This window comes from Zonotrichia leucophrys, chromosome 19, assembly GCF_028769735.1.
Source record: "Zonotrichia leucophrys gambelii isolate GWCS_2022_RI chromosome 19, RI_Zleu_2.0, whole genome shotgun sequence".
Classification (NCBI taxonomy): domain Eukaryota; kingdom Metazoa; phylum Chordata; class Aves; order Passeriformes; family Passerellidae; genus Zonotrichia; species Zonotrichia leucophrys.
In genome coordinates this window covers 7,180,689-7,194,999 of record NC_088188.1, presented here as the reverse complement: position 1 = coordinate 7,194,999, position 14,311 = coordinate 7,180,689, and the positions used below count along the sequence as shown (strand labels likewise).

General features: G+C 44.5%; 1 protein-coding gene across 3 annotated transcripts in view; it reads left to right on the top strand.

The window, feature by feature from the left end:
* FAM222B (family with sequence similarity 222 member B) overlaps positions 1-14,311 on the top strand; it is a 36,174-nt gene that overhangs the window by 11,271 nt on the left and 10,592 nt on the right. The gene's annotated exons all lie outside the window — the stretch shown is intronic.

Below are 14,311 nucleotides of genomic sequence, written 5' to 3'. Positions count from 1 at the left end.
TCACCTGGCACGGGACAGGGAGCTGGGGCTGGCCTTGGTGACAGGGCTGTATTCAGGAGAGGGCACAGGCTGGCTGTGTGAAAGCTCCACGCTGCCTCTGGAACGTTGGACTTTCTCCTGCGGCGTCAGGCGAGAGCCAATTAATGGCATATGCTGGCATGTGGGATGCCCACATACATTAGGCTCATGGTTTAGTCCAAAGGAAAAAGTTTCCTAATATAGTTAAGCTTTAACAGTCCCTTTGTAGGGAAAGATAACAAGATACTGGTTTTATTGGTTTCCCATGACAGCGATTAATCTTGTTGCGGGCAGTGCATTGTTCTTTGCATGGCTACACCTTCCTTTCCTTTGAAATACATCCTCTGAGTGTTGTGTGTCATGACACCGAGCACTCCAAAGGCAAACTGCAAAAGGCTGGACTTGTTGAATACAAAAGGCATTCTACAACTGTTCATGGTCACCTTGTGCTGATATGAAATGTCCTTCACATGACACGGTTATTAAAAATACAGGTGTGAGCATACTGAGTGAACTTCACAGTACTTGCATAGTTGGGATGTGTGCAGCTTTTGTTTTATTCAAAAATACTGGGTTGGTTTTTTTATTTTTTTAGGAAAAGATGGCATTAAAGCATCGAGAGCCTCTCCAAATAAAACATAAATAAAATATTCCACCTCAGTCACAGGCAAAATGACAGTGGTGCTTGCATCTTTACACTGTGGATGGGAAGAGGGCTGTCGAACAGAAGACTTTGTGATCAGAGAGTGCTTTTCATGCAAATGAAGATTTTATTACGTGCTGCTGAATCAGGGGCTTGTGTAGCGAGAACAGCACAGAAGTGATAAGATCACTTTGTCATAGCTTGAAATTTTGCCCAGCGTGTCTTTCAGATTGCTGAAACGAGCAAGAAACACTCTTATTAAGGGCACAGCAGTAACTGATACAATGTTTGGGGGTAGGGCTGTTGTTTCTTGGTAGGGTCTGTCTGCAGGGTTCTGCCACACGTCCACAGCCCTGATTGCAAAGCAAGGTGGAGCTGCAACCTGTGGGTCACCCTGTGCAGCTGCAAAGTCCTAAAAGCTCCTGTTCCTGGTGGGATCCCTGTTCTGCTGAGTGAATGGGTGTGGAATCTCCTCTGTGCTGCAAGCCAGGAGCTGTTAGCATTGATCAGAGCAGATCTGTCCATCCTTTTGCTGTGTTGCCCGTTCCCAGGTCGTGCAGGGGCTCTCTGCACCTGCCATGGGGGCTGTGTTTTGCTGCAGAAGGCACCCATCCAGAACTGCCTCTGTTGGGTTTTCCTTTTGCATTTGTTAGCTAATATCATCTTCCCAATGTCCTTTCTTTCATGGTTAGAACCGGTTTGGTTTAATGAGGGCTGTTGTTGCCAACAGGGGAGTGGATATGTGTGGTGGAGCAGGCATCTCAATCTTCCCCTGCAGATGGGGAGGTTCAGCATCCTGACATGACCTTGGTGAAAGTTCTCTGGCGTGTTACTTTCCCTCTTTATTTATCTCCTTTCTGTGTAGCAGCTTTTGCTTCCAGGGAAGTGTCTGAGCTATTGGAAATCTGTCCTCTCTTCTCTTCCCCTCTCCAGAGACATTGTCAGCGTAACACCCAAACTACTTAGATTGACGCCTGAATATTCTGCTTTTGCACAATCAGGAGGCATTCAGTGAAAAGTAGCAAGAGGAGAAGAAGTTTAAGATTTAGGACTGACATTTTTAGATACTTTTCAATCCATAATTTTGCACAGTCTTGATGAGGAAGGTCAGAGACTTCCTTCACATGGGGTGCCCCTGTGTGTATGTGTTGAGCATCCAAGTGTACAGCACGGGGGAAAAACATTCTGAACAGCCATCAGATTGCAGTGTGGAGTTTGTTCATATTTCAGATTCTTATCTGAAGAGTCTAGGAGCAAAATCCAACCCTGCATGTTCCTGGAGAGTTTCAGAGCAGTAGGATGGAACCTTTTGCCTGTTTTTCTCATGCAAATTATGGTAAGGATTATTCAGTGTTTAAAATCTGGTTTATACTGGCTTCTGAATTTCATTTAAAATAAACATCTGGAGAGCTTTTTGATCTCCTGTGCAAGACTGTTGTCTGCCTGCCTCGTTAAAATGACTTCTGCTTAATTTTTAGTGAAAGGCAAAGACCTAGATGGTTTCAGCCCAGAGGCAATCTAAATGCTTCCCCTTCTGCAGTTAGAAATTTCCATGAGCAGATACTTAAAATCTGTTCTCTTAGGGAATGTGGCAGCGATAGGTATCTGTTTTTTCCCTGCTGCAGTTTGGGATTTGCAGAGCTGCTACCTGTGGTGCCATTTGTATTTCTGCAGAGCCTCCTCTCCTGGTGCCAAGCACATGCTGGAGCAGATGCTCCCTTCAAGAATTTCGGTCTTGTCCCTTTGCAGCTTGCAGTCCAAAGCCCTCCTTGGGAAGATTGCCACGGTGTGCTGCCGTCCCACAGTCAGAGCACTGGAACAGGGAGTCATCAGTGATTTATTCAAGTAGCTGTTACATTCAGAGTCTGTTTTCTGTGATTTGACAGGAGCTCACTCCTCTGCTCTTCACTGGAGACTGGAAGCCTGTGCCAGTGGCGAGGGCTGGGTATGTGCTTCCAGTGGCTCTCTGCCTTTGAAACAGGTTCCTGTTGCTCTTTGCAGAGCCTGGAGCAGTGATCTGTGCAGGCAGTGTCTGCAGAGCTGGAGTGACTTTACCTCTTTGTTTTTCCTCCAAATGCATATCTGTATGAGATCAGCTGGTCCCGGATCGTGTGTGAAGTAGTTAAATGCTACCCTGCATCTATAAGATGTGATTTTTTTCCCCCCTCCTTTCCAGTCTCTTTGATCAAATCAAATAAAAACGCAGTGCTTTCATTTCTAGTTTTATAGTTTCAAAGACAATCTCTTGACGTGCTCGAGCAGTCTGGACCTGAGTCCCTTTTTTCCTTAGTCCAAAGGCTCGCTGTGTCTTGTGCCTTTCTCTGTATCAGCAGTTGCAATCTGCATTAGCTTTTATCTGCATCAAAAGACAAATGGAAGAGAGCAGGACCCTGCAGGAATGGGAAACAGGCTTACATGTGCAATGGAAATATGTAATCCTTACATTCAGTCTGCCACATGGAGTACAGACCAGTTCCTGTACTGGAAATCTCTAGGCTGTACTCTCAGAAATGAGAGTTTAGATTTTAGGCTTTGAAGGCTGGTTAATCCCCTCCAGTGGTTAATACCAACATTAAATATTCTGTGATGTCAAACTTTTCCTCCTAAATGCTTCTTTTTCCCCCTTTTTCTTTTTTTTTTTTTTTTTTGCATATGTCAACTATACAAAGCAAGGCTCAATTTGAGAAATTAGCATTCAAACACTCTGTAAGCACTTTATTTTTGTCTGCTTTGTGAGCAGCTGAGCACATGTCCAGGCTGAAATACTCGGAGCTGCTGCTGCTGCTTCCCGGCGCGCGCGTGCCAGGCATGGCAGAATTCGGAACTCTGTCCTCAAGAGGCGCTCCCGATTCCCCCATCCTGCAAACAGCACATCTGCACCAATCTCCTGCTCCACTGCATCCCAGGAGAGAGGAGAGGATCCCAGTTAAGCCAGACTGAATCAGAGGCGGGGAGATGAGAGCTCTGGTCGCTGTCATCCCGATCCAAATCCCGGCGGTGTCTGATGGCATTCGCAGTGGCACGGTGCTCGCTCCCGTCTCGGAGTGGTGCTGCTCAAAGCAAAGTGTGCTACTCCTCTGCCTTAAGGAGTCAGATTCAGCTGTTCAAAGCAAGTTGATAAATTGCTTTTCATTAAGTGTCTGAGCGCCAAGGGGTTCGGTGTGCGTTCCAAGGAAAAAATGCATTAATTACAGCTTCTGTAGAGCGTTTATCAATCACGTAGTTATAAACACTACTAATGCAGTTAATTGGAGGTAGAAAAATTTACCTTTTTGAATTTGTTGACTGAAGCAATTCCGTGGCTGGAAAGACAAATTGGAAATTAAAACCTGGGGATACTTTTAGTGGGAGCTGCACAGTGGAGGTCAGGGCTGTGGGAGATGGGTTACCAGGAGCTCACCTTTGTGCTCTGTCTGATGCTGAGGTGCAGGCTGCAGCAGCAGTGTTTGTTCTCTTCTCCCACACAGCCACGTTGTGTTTGCCATGCAAAGGGATCTCCCTGCCTGTGGTGCAGTTTCAGCTCCCTCTGTGTCCTGTCTGTACAATTAATTTATTCCTCTGTGTATGTTAGCTTGTTTTTTTTTAAAGGAAAAGGCAAGTGCAGAGGAGGAAAGATGCACAAAAGCAAACAAAAACATCCTATAGTCTGTAAAACTTTCTGTGAAAAAAGAAACATTAATATAAACTTCAGGTAAAGGTGGTGTGTTGGCTGCTGCTGAAGGAGTCAGGTGAGATTGTGCTGAAATGTTTTATCAGGTCTTTAGACAAAAACCTCTGGTGCTTGTGGTGTGCAGAGGCTTTGAAAGCACCTTGCACGTTCACCTTGCTTTCCCTGTGGCTGTTTTGAACTGCCAGCTGTGCAAGTGGCCGTTTTTCATGCTTCTCAGGAAAGCAGTGAGAATAGCAGAGACTTTTTACAGTAGCTCACCACTAATTTATTTCCTGTCCTTTCTTCTATGGAGTTGTTACGAGGTGGCCTTTGAGTTTGCTGGGAGATTGATAAGGACATTAGGTCTGTGTCAGGACAAGCCAGCAGGACACCAGCACCTCGTTGTGAAGGTTGACAGGAAAACACCACCCCAAATGTCTGGTCCAGCTCTTTGGTATTCACCTGATGGCTGCTATTTTGTGCTGGTGGGTGTTTTGTACATGTGTTGCAGCTTCTGTTTGAGGTTCTTAAAATGCTTTTCATCTTTGCAGCTGGCTGCACGGTATCTCCAACTACAGAAGGAGGTCTTATCTTGCCCTTACAAATGATAAGATGTGTATCCAAGAGCTGTGTTTGTGGTCCAGCAGGAAGCTCTGTCGCTGTGCATAATCAGACAGAGATCTCCAGTTTTGGATCTTGAAAATGTATTTTTCACTGCTGGTTTTGTAAATGGGCTGTTAAAATTTCACCACGTGTAGGACCATAATTCAGTGTCCACAGAGAGAAATACTAAACCAAGCTGTCAGTGTGATTGTACAGGTCAGAGTGGTTCACCTGCATGACCAGTGCAAACCAAAATCCATCCTCCCTGTGAGCCCATGTTCACACACCACCAGCACACCTGGTCCAAAAGTGAGTCATTTCCTATTTTTATTCCTTTATATACAAGTTCAGTTTTTCTTTTGTTATGAAGTATAATGCATTCTGCCTCATCTTATTTGCAAATATTTCTCATTTTCAAGTGCATCTATTTTTAAAACAGGACTCAAAACATATTTTTCAATAGCTAACAAATGTCTGCTCTGTTGTTTGTCTGTTGAATAGAGGTAAAATTTGTTCAAAGTTAGCTCTGTTTTTTTTTAAATAATCAGCTTGGAATAAACAGGGAAAGATAGCTGCTTTCCTACCCAGGAACTGTCGTAATCTATAACTTCTAACAATATTTTAGAAGGAAAAACTGTCTTCCTTCTGTCATGTGCAGCCACAAGGATTTCTGTAAGTCATGATTAAGTCTTTAATTCAGGGCTTTCACAGAGTAAGTGTGGAGTGAGAAGAGATAATGAAACTGGTGATCTTTGTGAAGCAGCCACAGGAGAGGGAACTGTTTCATGTTTCCTTTCCCCTTTGCCTAAGCTGTTTGCTGTACCTAAGAAAAACTTCCTTTTCAGGTCTGGGAAAGCAAGAAAGCCAAGAGGGAGGAATTCTGCCCAAGAGTGGCATGAGGAAGCTGACATTTCTTGCATGTCCTGTGTGGTGAAGGAAAGCCCAGAATTATGGCCTTGTGCTTCTCCCACACATGGAAGACGTAGGAAAGCTGCACATAACCCTGTTCCTGCTGAGGATGTTGAGGTTATAACTGCAGGCTGTCCCCTATGGGAAAGGGGTCAGTGTGTATTTTGGTTTCTTATCACTTGAAGGCAGAAGGAAGTTGCATAAAGGATGGAGAATGTCTGTTGGTGGGAATGCATGGTACCTCCACTGGGGGATGTGTGAGCAGCATCCTGTAGTTTGGCAGAGGCTGGGCTCTTCTGGGTTTCCTTTGGATGGAAGTCATCTCAACTAACCTTAATTTTGCCTCATGTTCACATGGGAACAGGCAGGCTCGTGTCTGTGAGTCTTGTTCTGTATTTCAGAGCTGCTGTGATGTTGGAGATGCTGCTCGAGCTTGTAGGAAGAAGTTGGGTTTAGTTTGCCCCGAGGGTAATGGGTGCTTTGGAGGAAGGAATATTTGTTTGTGCCTGACAGTATCTTGTTGAGGAAAATGAGATCTTTTGTGAATGTTACAGCGGAGGGTAGGGAGTCTGTTTTGCATTTTGAAAATAAAAATGTAAGCCTGATATCCAGGGCAAGTTATTTTGGTGACAATGCTGGCCTGTGCTCTTTGCTGCTGTGGTTCAACTGGAGCATCTTTGCTCCCTCCCCAAATATCCATGGAGCCATATACACCCATAAAATACACACCAGGCTGTGTCTTCATCCCCATTTCCCACCAGTACAGCATGAAAAAATTAAAGTTGGAAGTTACCATATAAAAGGAGAAAGTTAATTAAAGGTCAGAGCGCTTTAGTGTAGTGAAAATTGAGAGGAGGCAGATACAAAGTTATTCAAATTGCTTTTGACTTCAGGCAGGTCGATTTTCCTATTTCTTGCATATGTTCCCATGGTAAAAGTAGTATCTCGTCTGTCTCACAACTGACCACTAGTATTTGTGTTTCAAGCACAGCCAGAAATCCTCATTTGAAGCTTTGGCCAGGCCCTACAATTGTCCTGACTTGTCTTTTCTACATCTTTCCTTCACCTTAGGAGTGGCCTGCAACACCTGGCAAGACCTACTTTACTCCTCTGTTGTCTGTCAGCTCCTGCCACCTTGCAGAATACAGAGTTAAATCTAAAAATACTCTTAAAAAGAGGTGAGGGCTTTGAGCAAAGTAAAGTAAGCCACTGATTTGGGTCACGAAAGGGAATTGATGTCACTGGTTCTTCCTTGCAGCTTTCTTGGTCTGTGAAGTTCTGTTCTGGGCTGTGAAGATGGAGAGGAGCAAGTGGTGCTCAGGACAGGGAAAGGTGATCTGTGTCCATTTGTCCAGACTGTGACCTTGTCAGCCTGATGTGAGAAGTCAGGGTGGTGTTAAATGCTTTGCAGTTTCATTTTCTTCACAGTCTTCAGTGGTAGAAAACTGTCACCCACTGCTGTCCTTTAAACAAGGAGTGACCGTGGCATCAGGTGATTAAATGCTTCATCCAAAATTATGTCAGGAACCTGTGGTGAGCCAGATACTTCCCTCCATCTCTCCTGTCATAGACCAGTCCATCATCAGGAGACCACTGTTCTAACATAAATGTGGCCCAAAAACCTGAAGCAAACTGTAAAAGGAGTTGTGTGCAGTTTTTGCCTGTGTCAGAGCGGTTATGTGGCTTCAGTAATGTTTGTTAAGTGCTTTGATATGCTTTGGTGAAGGACAGAGTGTTAATAATTAAAATTGTAAAGAAGTTCTGGAGTAGCATGGGGTTTGACAACCGCTTTCTGGTCTGTTAGTTAACAAAAATGCAAAATATAAATGGACGAATCAGCAGGAATTGAGTAGAACGCTCCCTTCCCCCAGCCACCTGCATGGGCTGAGCACAGAAAGCAGCTAATTGTCTGCTCTGCTGCAGAGATGAAAGAAGCTGGTCCTACAACAGGAAAGGCTATTGAACTGCATGAAGGTGGTAAATTATCAGCACTGAAAACCTTTTGAGTCGGTATCTTTACGTGCTCAAAAAGTACATTATTTGTACTGGTATTGACAGCGTTCAGGAGCTGATAAAAACAGCGTCTGGTGACGTGAATCTTGTGTTTCAGTGCCTGTGATTAACAGGTCTATAAAACTGAAACTTGTTTTTTGTAACTCTGCACCATCGCCCTGTTTGGGTGTAGTTGGAGGGTGTGTTTGGTGAGGACAGGCCCTCATAATGGCTTTATCTTGGCCCAGCTAACGAGCTGTTTGCAGAGCTGCTCTGATTTGCACTGGGCAGACTGTAAAGCAGCCTCATGTTTGTCCATTTTCCTGCTCGCAGTTCCATTTGCAGAGTGCAGGCAGGAGCAGGCGTCTTGCCAGCAACAGCTTCATTCAGATTAGGGCTTTAGTTCAATTATGTCCAATTAACTTTTATTGCAGATAGCAGTGATAATTACTTGCAAGTCAATTTTTTGGCTGTGGTTATCCCAAGGCTAAAGTCTGAGCTTGATGGATTTTAATAACTGAAGTGACGTATAGCTTTTCCTCTTTTTTTTCTTCTTCAGGCCTCAATTAGATGAAAGGTCAGAAGCTATGTAAAAATCCATCTTACAATTAAAGCCAACTGTTCTACTCCTTGGCAGATGCGTAGTACTGTGTTTTAAAATAATCTCTTGGGACAGACCTAAAAAAAGGCTTTTTAAACTCAAAGATCATAACCTTGAGCTGGCTGCTGCTTTATCCGAGGAGCGAATTTGATGGAGCTGATGTCACACGTGGCAATACCTGAAGCTGAGAGCTGCCTCCTTGGCTGTTTTTAGTGCACTGCATCCTGTTCCAAATTGCTCACCTAGAAGCCTTCAGTAGTAGCCCTTGGGCATGAGGAGTGTGATATGAGCAATATTCCATTTAAGTGCTGTTATCCCAAAGCTGCTTTTTCTTCCTTTTTGGGCGTTGCCATCCCAGCTCGGAGAGAGGAGCAGAGCTGTGCTATGGCAGCATTTCAATTCTCCCTGCCTTCCCCACCAAACTAATTTTGTTGCCTGAAACATTATAAATGGAGGTCAGCCTGAAAGGTGACGTGGTTTACAAGCAAAATCATAGTTAATTAAATGGCAAGAAGCAAAAATTGATTTTGATCGAAACTGTTGCAAGGGCTCCACAAAAGGTCCACCTGAATGCAGAAAGCCAAAGGTCCTGTGCTGGCAGGTGCTGACAGTGCACTCCCTGTGCTACAAAAGGCCACTTTCTATTGTTCAGTTTCCTCGTTATTTATCCCCAAGTCCACTCCATGCTATTGTGATTTATTGCCGTTTCAGAGGGCAACTTCTCTGCCCACTGTTTCGCAGTTTTCCATTTATAAAGCATTAAGAGGATGTGATACCAGCCGGTGATGAATACAGTGCTAGTTTGGTAATTTTCTTCCAGGAAACACTAAGATTTATTTCTGGCTCTTCAGCAGTCCTGGGAAAGGGCCATTCTGGTAAGTGCCCAAGAATAAAGGGCAGTTTTAGAGCTGGAAAAAGGCAGGAAGCCTGCAGGATGGGTCTAGACACTGTCAAGCAAAGCATGGCTGCCTGGAAGGAGTTTTGTTGAATGCTGAGGTTGGCAGGAGGGTTCAATGTCTGCCGTTGACATGAACAAGTCTTTGAAACCCTTACATTTTAGGTTACTTTGGGAGAGGAAAAAGGAATTATTCTCCTTGGTGTTGAGCAGCCTGCCGGGGGGGTAAATGAGACACTGAATTTCCCTCAGAGCATGAAAATTGGCCAGGATTCAATTACATTTCCTGGCAAGCTCTTGCAGACATTTGTACCAAAGAAACTTCCCAGCCCGGGTTAGTTTTTGTTGTTGCCTGCAGCATTGATGTGCTCTGAACTTGGCATGTGCTGCTCGGGGGCTGCCCTAAATCCCTGGAACTTCAGGGTGGGGATGGAGCTTCATGGAAGTGCCTTGTGCCTGAAGAGCAGAGGAGGAGCAAAGCCCAGCAGCCTCCAACAACCCTCACACAGAGGCTTTCGGGACCCCAGGGTGCTGGAAACTTGGAATAGTTTGGAGTTTTTTCTTTTGTGTGTGGGTGGATGCTCCCCCTGCGCTTCCTCCTGGCCTCGGGGCTTTGTGAACAAGCCCACAGTTAATCGTGGAATTTCAAACATGTGTGTTTACTTTCAGGAACCTAACTTTAGACTTTACCAGCTCAGTTTCCCATGTTTTCAGTGGCCAGGGGTGGTTTGAGGGGAGTTGTTTCCTTTGTGTTCTCACCCTGTAAGGCCTCTCAGGAGCTTCAGAGGCTGGTGTATCTAAAAACTTGGCAATAACTGTATATGTGGTCTATTTATGTGATGATAAAACCATGTTAGAAATTTCCTAGTAGTTGCTTTACATCTAGATTTTACTCTAGGTTGTAAAAGTACCACCTGGTTTGAGAAGCACAGAGGCAATAAATACTAAATGTTGAATATAATTCAGAAAATGTTAAATTTTTAAGGCAAGAAAGGCAATATTGTGGTAAGTTCTGCTGGAACTGATTCCTAGCTCTGCAGGGATATCCCTGGGCAGTGGTTCTTCCATCCTGGTGAGCCTTGTGGTGACAGGGGACACTGTGCTACCTGGACCTGAAAACATCCTGATGTGCAAGTAAGGCTGAAGGTAATAGTCATTGTGAAGATGTGCCAGTTACCCCCAAATCCCAAGCACTGCAAATCCCTCTTAAGCTTAACATGCTTTGATTTAATTATTAATAAATCTTAGGAGAAAAAAAATCTGTTCACATGTCTAAACCTGCTATTTTGTGGAGCATCCTGCAGTACGTGTGCTGTTAAGATTATATCCCGCAGCCAGATTAGATTAAAATCACTTCAAAGAGAGGTATTTATTTATTTATTCCAATCTAATGATTGTTTTCCTCCAGAGATATGCTTTATCTTTTCTTATATATATTTTTTCAAGACAGAGCTCGCTGTGCTGCGTTTGCCAGTGCACAGAATCTGTTTAAAATGCAGTTTAAAAAGTGAAGTTTTCATGGTTCACAGCCCTCCATGGCTGGGTGCCACAGCCCACTGGTGAGATCACTCTCCAGTTTGCAGCTGACTGGTTTAGATGACAGTGTGACTGACCCTGGTACAGTGCAAACCCTCTCCATTCCATTCCCCAGTATCACAGTGTTCATTCTTGGAGGGTTTGGAGCTTTGCAGGTGCTGGTGCCCACACAAGTCGCCACCATGGAGCCAGATCTGCTGGTGAGGAGTCCTGATGTGCCAAGTTCAGTTCATCTCCAGCTCTGGACTAATTAGAAGGAAATCAACCCAAGCAGGAGGGGCTGATGCTGCCAATCCTGGTTTAGCCAGCAGTGCTCACCTCAATCCCAAATATGTGCCAGGGATTTCAGTTCAGTTCAGCTGGTGTGAGTTGGAGTTGTCCATGCCAGATCATGCTGGGGAAGAGTCAGTCAGAAAGTAGTAGCCAGGTGCTGAATATCTCAAGGGGAATAAATGTTAATTAATTTCTAACTAGAAAAAATAAATGGGGTGCTTGTCAAGATATTTCAAATGTGTTTGTTTTCAAATACTGAGATCTCGATTATGAAAACCAGTATTGATTTCATAGAGAAGAAAAACTGAAGCAGGATTTAAATTATAATAAGAAATTCAGCAATGGAGTTATGGCTAGCATTTCTGTACAAGTCTGAATTAATTTTTCTAATGCTCAGCAGTGACCTAGATGTCACCGATTTATTTACTGCAAATCAAGCTGAAAGAGCGATTTTAGGCTTCCACTTCAAATTATTTCTTGTAAGTCCAGTATTTCCTTTAAAATTATTATTGCCACCCCAGTCTTTTATGAACCTTTGGCATTACCTAAAACGATTATCTGCCTGCAGGAACAACTTGCCTTTATAGCTCTCTCTAAAACATTGCTCTCCATACTGGAGCTAAAGCTTCTGTAAATACATGTTTTGACCTTCAAGGAAGCACTGCTGTCATGTAGCAGGAGCCTGGCTATTCCGAGGTGAATGCTGTGACCACTCCTAATCACTTGTTCTCTCTCCTAATGTGCCATTATCCTGTTTATTGCTGTGTGCACCTCGCTGGGGCACTTGAGCCAGAGGCTTTCTGAGAGCGTCACAGTTGAGGCTCTAATGAGCGTTAATGATGGAGCAGGTGAGCAAAGCCTCCCCTCACCTCGCTGCCAGAAATGCTGCTCCCTCACTCAGAGCACGGCTGGGCTCTTGCAGGGCTGCACACAAACTTGCCATCAATTAAATAATGTTTTAGACACCGACCTCCTTTGGGCCTGCAGGGATAGGAAGTGAATCCTTGCTTGGAGTCGAACGTTATTGGAGTAAAAAGGTGGATGCTCAGATGAATATGGGAATAGTGTGATCTGTTTTTCTGTCTACAGTGAAGGCTCTTAATTTTGTTTGTCTGCTTTTCACTGAGAAATAGGTCTTGTTTGTGCCAGCCTTCTGAAGTTGATGAAATGAGGAAAAAAGGAAAATACAATTATTATTTTTTTCTTGCTGACTGTGGGTGTTTCTGTTGCTTACTCAGGTAAAGCTCTGACAACTCACAGTGGTTTTGTCTTCTGATTAAAAGGAGCTGGATTCTTGTTTTGTCTTTTTGGTCTTGCTGGGCATGATTTGGGACGAGGAGCTGCTGCCCACAGGCTGTTTGCAAAGTTTCACTGAATGTTGTGTACCCTCAGTCACGACTGCATCTCATCTATAAAGGCTGAGCAACTTTGCAGTTCCTCAAGCAATTCCTTGATGTTGTGGATGTGACAGGTCTTCAGTCATCATTTCTGAAAGACTCCAAGAATTCCATCTCCTTCAGAGAACCAGAAGAAAATCCAGGTTTAGTTTTGCTTTACCAGGTTTTACATATCTTGGACTTTGGGCAGTGCGGATTGTTGCTGTCTCCTAGGAATGAAATGGAAATGGTAGAAATGTGTTTTGTTGGTGGTTGTGCTGTCAGCCCTGCACCTTGCTGAGGTGCTGTGTGTGTTTCTCACAGCGCCAGGTCTGTGTTACTCTGTGTGGGAAGGGTGAATGGGCACCAGCCTGGATTGTCAGACTGACATTCAGTGCCCAAACCTATTTCTTTTAGCCACAGTGGCACCCAGCAGGCTCGGCCAGCTTTGGGCAGCACTCAGTGAAGATGCAGAATCTCTCATAAATTAATATTTGTATGAGGTTTCTTGGCCGTTGGTTTAATCAACCTTTGCGTGTTGAGCTGAGGAGATGCATAAACATGGAGCTAATGAGCTGTACACAGTGAGTAATTGCTGTGCTGCAGGAAAGCTTCGTGTCCACACTGTTCCCCCCAGTGCTGCCAGCTTCCATGGGCACTCTGACCTGTGCTGCTGGGCTCAGGGGAGGTTTTGCATTCAGAAAATCTGAAATCTGCTCTGGGAGGTTTCTGGAGCATGAAGGTGGCAGTGCTGACAGTGTCACATCGCTGTCATCGCGTTGCTTGTGCCGTCTCAGCAGTGAGACTCCTTCAGAAGTGGCCTCTTAGAGGTTTTGGCAGATGTGGCTTCTCATGTCTGGGCTGGAGCTTTCTCCTTCCTCCCCTTTTGATCTTTGAATGCTTTCTCAGTTGTTTTAATTGGGGTTTGTGAAACAATGACTAAAATTAAATCAGCTTACAAGTCTTGAATCCTTCAACTCTTCCCATGTTTTGGAGGTCGTATAACAAGTCCCAAAGCCTTTCTAGCTGCTCCTTAGATGTTTTGCTCTGTATGGCAGCACTGATGCTTCTGGACAAGGAGAAAAAAATCTGATTTCTCCAGCTTGGTTCTGTCACCCTGTTTCCCAGAACTTTCTAAAGTGCTGCAGCCAGGAGGATTTGAGCAGGGGCTTGGACCAGATGGCCTCTAGAAATCTTGTTCCAGCTTAAATCTCTATAATTCTAGTAACATAGGACACTTAGAGCCCCAGTTAGCCTTGTTGCTGGGATCCCTCTTTGCACAGCAATGGTGGGATTTGAGGGAAGTTGTGTCATGTTTATATACAAAGAGCCTTAGTGCTCCATTCCAAGGCTTGGTTTCTTAAATGCTGTAGCAAACAGAAGAGGATGGTGGCACCTCTGGAGCCCCTTTGTGCACATCTTGCTGTTACCTGCCCCACAGCAGCTCGGGTTAGCAGGTCTTTGCTGAAATGAAGGAAGTTGTAGCCATTCATCTTTCAGCCTAATGGACCACAGGAATTACAAGCTGTAGCATGCAGCTTAATCTTGCCACAAGGCAGAGTGCTGCATACTTTGCCTTCAATTTATGCATGCCATGCCTTTTTGTTAAGTGCAAAAGAACAGTTGACAGGGTTTCTCCAGAGAAGTTGCCTTGGTGGATACCAGTGCATTTCAGCATAGTGAAATGAGTGATGGTGGTTTCCTTACCATTCATAACAACCACCTTTGAAATGTGAGGACAGAGCTATGGATTATTCTGTGTGTGTCAAGCAGCAGAGGAGAGCACAGCAGCTATTTTGGTTTTAACCCTGCAGAT